Source organism: Osmia lignaria, unplaced genomic scaffold (genome assembly GCF_051020975.1).
Source record: "Osmia lignaria lignaria isolate PbOS001 unplaced genomic scaffold, iyOsmLign1 scaffold0044, whole genome shotgun sequence".
Lineage (NCBI taxonomy): Eukaryota > Metazoa > Arthropoda > Insecta > Hymenoptera > Megachilidae > Osmia > Osmia lignaria.
The window spans coordinates 267501-275000 of NW_027478185.1; the positions used below are offsets into that span (position 1 = coordinate 267501).

The 7500-nt window shown below is 41.8% G+C and overlaps 1 pseudogene; it reads right to left on the reverse strand.

Moving 5' to 3' along the window:
- LOC143307099 (large subunit ribosomal RNA) overlaps nucleotides 1-7500 on the reverse strand; it is an 11178-nt pseudogene that overhangs the window by 1921 nt on the left and 1757 nt on the right.

Sequence of the window (7500 nt, forward strand, 5' to 3'; positions counted from 1 at the left end):
ATCCAAATGTATTTCCGCACTGACACTTCTAAACATCTAAGAGTATCCAGCGACCTGTGGGTAAGTATATCTCCTATTAATAAGCTAATAGTTTGTTAATACGTTTTCCCTTCTCACTACTAATACCCTGATGCATTAAAATAACGCCGTATGTAAATATCTATGATTAACTCAGCTAGTAATTATATCGCCTGTCGGATATTCTGGTATGTAATTAATTTGTTTCCCCTTTTCAGGTACTCTTGCATTCTTAGAGAAAAATCTTTTTAGATTCATCATCAAAAATCGTTGGTAAGTTTCTTGTGATCTTCGAGTTATATTCACATTCTTACAATAATATAATCGGAGTTACCTATTACTAACATGCCTTACATGAAAGTAGATTCAGAAGTGGTATAATGATAGTATTGTCTAATAGTCAAGAATACCTATTGATTACAATGAAATAATTATCTTCTCCTATAGGGCCATATGTGGTGTCTTTGGACGGTAGTCATTTTATTAAAGCTCACAAAGTTTAAGTAGGAACCTAATAAAATTCTTGTTGTAATACCTTTCATATACATATTCGATACGCCTAGATTTCTAAGGGTTTCATATGACCTATATGCCCATATTCCTCTCCACGACACAGTTACTGATGAGACCTCTATATTTCTTGGATGGACGTTAAAGTTGCTGGACACATAATTAATTATGTCTTTATTTTGGCTGTAATATTTCTTTTTCTTCTCATGGGCTTCATTAAGGTTCCTGTAACCCGATACAATTTGGGCGTCCAATATCATTGCCTTCCCCTCTTTTACAAGCACCAGGTCTGGTTTTCTGTTCCCTTCCGTTGTTGGGATCCTTGGTTCTTCAGCAACGAGATACTCACGATTATTAAAGAGCTTCGCCAAACTTTTCGTAATAATATTATGTCGCATTATTCTTCCACCATGTGTCCTGTGGCACTCCTGTATTATATGTGCTGCCGTTTCGGGTACACCACAACCTGCTCTGCACTGCACATCTTGCGTTATCCTTCGTATTCCTCTCGTAGTTCTCATTCTAGTTGGCAGAGAATTGATTCTAACCTTATGGTATTTAATCCAGTCTTTCGATGGTATACTAATTCCTTGGTCATGGATCCAACTAGAGGATGGGATTACTTTTGATGATTCTCGAAGCTCCCAACCGTCTACATGTTTATGTAGTTTTTCGTCCCATTTTTCGTCTTCGGCTGAATGAAGTTTTGCCCACCGCATACGCTTACGGATAATTTCTGTGTTCACAATTTCTTTTGCAATACTTAGCGACGAATTATGAAGATTATTAATTCTTCTTTCGATTAAGGCCGGAATCTTTGTATAAAATGCTGTAACACCTAGCCCACCCTCCTTAACTTTAGCATGAAAGTAGGCTATAGGGACGTCTGGGGGTAAGTGCAACCATTGTCGCAAATATTTTCTGACCGTACGATCAATCTTTTGGAGCATAACATAGTTGGTTTTCCCAAGGACCATTGTATGTAACAGTCGTGGTAACAAATATATTTTCAACAAAATTAGCCTTTGCTGTGGTTTCAAGGGAGCTCTAGTTATTTTTATCAGATAATCCTCGATAGGGAATTTATGCTTGACCAATCCTCGATATGTGAATGTAACTCCAAGGTGTGTCCATTGTTCTAAGACTTTTATCTGTGGTATATTACTGTCTCTAATCTTAAATAACGGTTTCTCAATAACTTTAATTTTCTTCTCTTTTCCAGACGGGACCAACGAGAGGCATTTGCACTTATTTGGCGCCAATCTCAAGCCGTGAGATTCCATCTCTGTTATGACTGTATCCAACAAGGATTGCAACCCTTCTTTCGTGGTTGCCATCAGAACTAGATCGTCCGCAAAGGCCAACGCATTTATCATGGTGTCTCGGTACTGAAAGCCGATTAGCTTAGGTAACTTTCTAAGAATTTCGTCCATTATTAAGTTAAAAATGATTGGTGACAAAGGGTCACCTTGCCTTACGCCTTGGCTAGGTTTAATGGTGTCAGAACAGCATCCGTCGACTTCTAGGGTTATCTCGGAATTCTTATAAACGTGTTTTACATAACTAATTAATTCATTCGGAAAGCCTCTCTTATGTAGCGCTGTAAAAATTGAATTGTGGGAAACCGAGTCGAATGCTTTCCTTATGTCCAGGAAAGCCAGATGTAATTGTTTCTTCTGTTGTCTAGTTATTTCCATAATCGCGGTAAGTGAGTGAGTAATCTCCGAAGTACCATCTGCTCGAATGAATCCTCTCTGTCGTTCATCATGTCGAAGTGCCTTGTATATTCTGTTTGCCAAAATCTTATGGTAATGTCTAATTATCACCGACGCAATTGAGATTGGTCTATAGTTACCTGGATTCCTCCAGTCACCTGTTTTTGGAATCAGCACCGTGCGTGCTCGTGCCCATATCTTCGGTACTTTAGCCGAAGATAACATAACGTTCATGATGATAGACTTGATCTGATTTGAGACTTTATTTAGCCATACCGCTGGAGAAAGACCATCCGCTCCCCGCGCCGAGTCAGCTGCCGGTTTGTAGCGTATGATTTCTTCCTTGTTAATAGGATTCAGTAGATTAAACACAGTTTGATCCGTATCCGTTGTTTCCGCAGACACCTGTACACTAGGACTTTCTAGGATCGGCTTCCAGTATCTAACCTGTTCTTGAAGAGTGAGGTGCTGCGTCGTTTCCGTCTCCCCGTCTAGAATAATGTTCGCTGTTTTAGTCATATTTGATTTCCACATCTGTTGAATCCTTGCGTACTCCATTTTTCTTTTCTTTTTTTTTGAAACCTGGTCGTTAAATGTTCGATCGACGGGAACTGAATGTGTCGAATTTGTTGCAGGCGATCCGAAGTTCTTTTCAAACCACCTTACTAAGTTCTTACATGGATCTCTTCCCTGTCTGGCATCTTCCACCGCATTTCCTAAAGTATATTTGGCCGGATCGTCACAAGAGGAAGATCTTAAATATCTTAAGGCATTATCCATCCATGAATGTCTGTCTTCGTTTGAATGTGGGGGAGCCCTATGATGAGTACCTTCTATGTTTGCATTTTCTGTGTGTACTCGTGCTGTATGATCAATGTCCAGGGAATGGTTCGGAGTTGGACTCGTATCTGTTTGTATCGTTACAGCGTTAACTAAGTTGGAGTGTATAGGTGCTTCTTGTAACGTTTGTTTGAGATGCGTGAAGATGGATCTATATCTTTGAGATTTGCGTAACGCTTTAATTGACTCTTGAGTGCGGGGAGGATCTAACTTAACTGAGAGTAATAAGTATTCGTTTATCTTGTGAAGCGCTGTTGAAGGTGCTCGTACTTCTGCATCTGCAAGTCTATTAATATCCTCTATCTGCCATCTAGCTTTTCTCCTGGAGATATCAATATCTAAATTCATCTCAGAGGGATGAGCTGATGCCTTATGAACCCCAAGACCTCTGAACGAATTGAAACCTCGATGGCAGAATTCACACTGAAACATTGGTTGAGGGTTAACGATTAACTCAGTTGAGGGAGGTTGATAGTCTATACTATTCCTCAAATTAGGTGATACATTTACATCGAGGTTGTTATCCTCTAATCTACTCCCAGTATTCAGGAGCAAAAGAGATGCTGTAGATAGAATAGAAGAAGAAGAGATAGACAAAGCTCCACTGGATGGTGGCATAGGTATACCTCCATTTTGAGTATTATTTGGTACAATTAAATTGCCAGTGGAATGTGCCCCATAGGGGGCCAGTTGACACCTTACTTGATCATCGCAGGGTGTTGATCTGCGGCCGGTTAGTGAGGGGTTTTCACGCGGAAGGGCCTGTGCTGGCACCGGCGGGATGTCGAACCCACCTTCCGATTCCCTTTGATAACTACGGCTCTTTTCGGCAATCATTGTTCGAGATCGACGCTCCGTGCAAGTTCATGATGCTTTTTAATAAGAACCGGGCATTTTCTTAAATCTAGAGCTGAGTGATTAGTTTCTGTGTACCCGAGTCTGTCACAGTTGCTGCATTTCAATTCTCTCTTATTGTTGCAGTTTCGCGAATCATGATCCTTGGTGCAGTGACCACACGTCGATGTAGCCTGTGAGCAATTTTTGGCCAAGTGATTAAACTTTAAGCACTTGAAACACTGTAAAACTCTTACATAGTCTTCAACCCTACACGACTCGTAGCCCAAAAAGATCCTTTTTTGCACCATTAATTCGTTTCGAATCATCGGTGATGTTTCGATCACCAGGTTTCGTTGTTTTCGATCACCCCTTATGAATTCCGTAATAGGGCGTATTTGAGAATTTTGTTGAGGGTTTCCAATTGCTTGCGCAATTGCCGTTGGTGCGTCTCTAAATGCAATATCAGTCGGGAAATCCCTGACTAATAATTTCGGTCTGATTTTGTCTTTAGTTTTAATCATAAGTCCTAACTGTACTAGTTTTTCGGATGTCTGCAATTTTTCAAGGTTGACGGATTGTGCGATGACTTTAACTGCTAAGGAGCCCAATGTGATCAAGTGTATTACTTTTAAATTAAATTCTGTTGGATTAATCGATTCTTTTAGGCTTTTCTTTATATCAGAAGCCGATTTAAACAAACTATGTTTGTCTGGTAACGGAACTACTACAAACTCAATGCCCTGATTATTCTGGGTTTGCACTCGACCAACTGCTGTATTAAGAACGCCCTTACCAGCTATCGTTGCATATGTATTACCTCCAAGCGGTTTTTCGGACGCTTGCACTGCTTGCTGAACCTTAGTCATTGCTTCCTTAACTTCTCCAGAGACTACCGTTTTTATATTGGTCTGTATATCCTTGCCTAGAGCACTATTAGATTTGGCGATAGATCCTAGTTGCTCATTGATCGTCTGGCATATCTCCTTTTTTATTATATTCTTTACATCAGCTGTTATTTTTTCTCTCATCTGTACAAACTTATCGTTAAAACCTTCTTCAAGTCGGTTTACCTGTTCGACTGGTTCCTGTCTATCCTTGACCTTAAGAAATTCATCCTTCAGAAACATAAATTCTTCCCACTTTGCAGCAACTTCCGTATACGCTCTCGCAACCTTCTCGTATGCCCGGTGCAAATAACTCATTGCATCTTCGACTGCTTGCGTTCTCGCCTTCGTTTCTTTGGCAGGTTGTGATACCCCGATATTATATATATGACCCTTAATTTCTAAATCTATTTTCTCTAAATCACTTAAGTCTAACGGTAATATCTTCTTTTCCTTTCTAGGTGTTTCAGGATCTCCATGAGACGTGTCCGACAGCGAGAGGCCAGGAGATGATAACGCCCTCCTCTTTGTACCTTTGGAAGCCGTTGGTGTGGCTTCACCCTTTTCCATTATGGGTTTCAGGTAAAGTTTCTCTCATGAGCTGAGTATCCAGCGTAGAAATACCATTAAAAAAACAAAAAGAGGTCAAATAATTATCTTATATAACTATACTCGCGTCTATAATACTATTATTAATCACCCTATTCCTACTCAGATAATTTCAAGAAGACAAAAAAAAAAAAAAAAAAAAAAAAAAAAAAATATATGCTTTATAACATAAGTGGATTTATACGTTCCTTAGTCAATGCTTAAAGGTGAGTGATAATGATAATCGCTCCCTTTATTTTTATTTCCTTGCTATCCGACACTGCTGTAGGTAAAAAGTTTCTCTTGATGGCCCACGATGATAAGTAGTCGACCACTGGAAATATGTTACCGACTTCTCGTATGATAGTAAATACTGGTTCCCCTATGGTAGAGTAGAGATCTGCCTTGCCGGTACGTCGGTAACTACACGTGTTACCATCAGCTTTTCACTTCGAAATTAAGTTTTACTATTTTTCCAGTTTTTCTCTAAAAAATATAATTATAAGGCATATAATCGCAAATATTAGATGTGAACAATTAATAAGAACACGAAATTTTGATCCTGAGTCTGTTCGTTAGAAAATTTCAAGAAATTTCAGGAACCCTCAAGCGCCTTGACAACACGGCCCTCAGCAGGCCCCTTTATGGTCTTTTTCAAGGTACGGCCCTGGCGTCTTGGCAAGATGGCCGCTTCCGAGCACGTTTTCACCTATAATCTTTGTCAGCTAATACGCCAAAAATTCCACTACGTACATACACTTCCGATACATCAAAATGATCACCAAAAATTAACCAATAATATGTTGTAAACAGTTAAACGAAATATTGTTTCTGGCCGATGTGGTAAGGCACTAAAGTTTTCCACCTGTCACCACGTGTTCGCACATACGCCTTCCGATTAAATTATAGTTTTTTCACTTTAAATCGACTCACTCCGAGAACTTTATACACCCAACTGTTCGGAAACATTAGTGCATTCTGCAGGTACAAAAATGTTACTTCAATTCTCAATTTTTACCACTATTCTACACACTTAAACACGGAGCACACGACAACACGACTACGCCGCCATTAAGAGAGTCATAGTTACTCCCGCCGTTTACCCGCGCTTTTTTGAATTTCTTCACGTTGACATTCAGAGCACTGGGCAGAAATCACATTGCGTCATCACCCGTGAGGGCCATCGCAATGCTTTGTTTTAATTAGACAGTCGGATTCCCCTAGTCCGTGCCAGTTCTGAGCTAAGCGTTGAATGGCGGCCGAAGAAGCGACCACGACGGCGTTAACCGCCACGGAAGCCTCGCAGCAAGGAAGATCCGCGGGAGGCCAAGGCACGGGACCGAGCTCGGATCCCGGGACGCGACCGAAGTCGCCAACCGTTCACCTCGCCCAGGCCCGGCACGTCAGCCAGACCCGCTTCCCGACCAAGCCCGACACGCCCCGCTCCTCAGAGCCAATCCTTATTCCGAAGTTACGGATCCAATTTGCCGACTTCCCTTACCTACATTAATCTATCGACTAGAGGCTCTTCACCTTGGAGACCTGCTGCGGATATGGGTACGAACCGGCGCGACACCTCCACGTGGCCCTCTCCTGGATTTTCAAGGTCCGAGGGGAAGATCCAGACACCGCCGCAACTGCGGTGCTCTTCGCGTTCCAAACCCTATCTCCCTGCTAGAGGTTTCCAGGGAACTCGAACGCTTATACAGAAAAGAAAACTCTTCCCAGATCTCCCGACGGCGTCTCCAGGTCATTTTGGGTTACCCCGACGAACACTCTTACGAGGGCCCGAATGGTATGCGGTTCCGCTGCCGGGTTCCGGAATAGGAACCGGATTCCCTTTCGCCCAATGGGTGTGCATCTCTGCAACTACTTCTTATAAATTCGATTTAGCCATATTTAACAGTTTTGTTGTTGCTTTTTAACTGAGAGCTTTAGGACACCTCATTTACATAGGATTTCTCTTAGGGCTTAGGATCGACTGACTCGTGTGCAACGGCTGTTCACACGAAACCCTTCTCCACGTCAGTCCTCCAGGGCCTCGCTGGAGTATTTGCTACTACCACCAAGATCTGCACCGACGGCGGCTCCAGGCAGGCTCACGCCCA